Genomic DNA, 1371 nt, shown 5'->3' on the forward strand with positions numbered 1-1371 from the left:
ACATCACGTAACTGACGGCAGTGCGCCGCAGATGCTGGGCACAGGTGCCCAGCACCTGCAGAGTTGCACACCTGTGAGTCTGCCTCCTTCCTGATTACGATCTCCAGCGTAGTCAGGGCTCAACACCCACACGGTAGAGAGGCTCACGTTCTTGTAGTACAAATTTTTGCTTTCCATTGCCCCCTTATGGCACAGGTAGGGAATCATGTTGACCTTTAGTAGTTCCGTGCGTAGCAAGGTTATATCATTTATGAATTTCAGTTCAGCCTACAAAGGATTCACTGGGAAGGCTGAAGGCCGAGACGCTCACTCCCATCAGCCTCACGCTATCCGCCCTACCCCACGTCTTTAGCGACCAGCCCGAGGTGAGCTCCCCCGCCCCCAAGGAGTCCCCTGGCTCCTCTAGCAGCCCAGACGCACTCCATGCACACACACACACACACACACACACACGCCCTTCCCTCCCGTGAACACACACGCGCGCACGGCCTCGCCACCGCACAAAGGCCAGGAGCCCGAGGGAACTGTCCAGAGGCCTGCACGTCCCGCAGGCTCGGGGCTCCGGCCCCCCACTACCTGGAAACCCTGACAGGCCCGGCCGGAGTGGAGAAAGACACGGTCGGCTCCAGCCCGCCGCAGGCTCCTTTGTCTCCCTTTGCCCTTCGACTACGTCCATTTCTCTGCCCACGCTCCCCTCCCCGGCTCTCGCCTCCGGTCCTCCCCCGAGCTGCCCGCCCAGGGCAGCTAGGCAGAGCGGCTGGGCCGCGGGAGGCGCTCGAGGCGCCCGGCCTTCACCCGCCGCCTCCGCCCTTCGCGGTCTGACCTCCGCTTCTCTCCCTCCCACCTGCCTCGCTCCCCTCGTGGCCCCGGCCCCCGCCCCCCTGCTCTCACCCCGGTCCGGAGCGGCCTCCCCGTGCAGCCGTCCTTCTCCACCTGCAGCCCCGAGTCCCGGCCCCGCGCCCGCTCCCGCTCCTCCGCCTTCGGCTCGGGGCCCCTCGCCCCCACCCGGCTCCGGTGCGCGCCCCAGCCTGCCCCCCTGCCCGCCGCCGCCAACCCCCCCCCCCCGCCGCCGTGGGCGGTCCAGGGCGGGGCCGGGATCCGGGGCGGCTCCCGGGGTTCGGCTTGTGGGAGGCGCCCTCGCCTCGGCCCCCCTCCCCCCGCCCTGTCTTCTCCGCACCCTCCTTCCTCCCTCCGCCCCGAGCCTCCCCCGGTCCCCGGCGCCGCCTCCTTCGCTCCCGGCTCCCGCTCCCGCGGCCGCCGCCGCCCCGGGAAGGAGAGACCGGGGTGGGGTTTGGGGGAGCGAGACCCCGGCCGGGCAGGAACCCGGATTCGCGGGGTGGAGGGCTGGGAGGAGGGGAAGGCTGAGGAGAA

Source organism: Mustela erminea, chromosome 4, assembly GCF_009829155.1.
Source record: "Mustela erminea isolate mMusErm1 chromosome 4, mMusErm1.Pri, whole genome shotgun sequence".
NCBI lineage: Eukaryota > Metazoa > Chordata > Mammalia > Carnivora > Mustelidae > Mustela > Mustela erminea.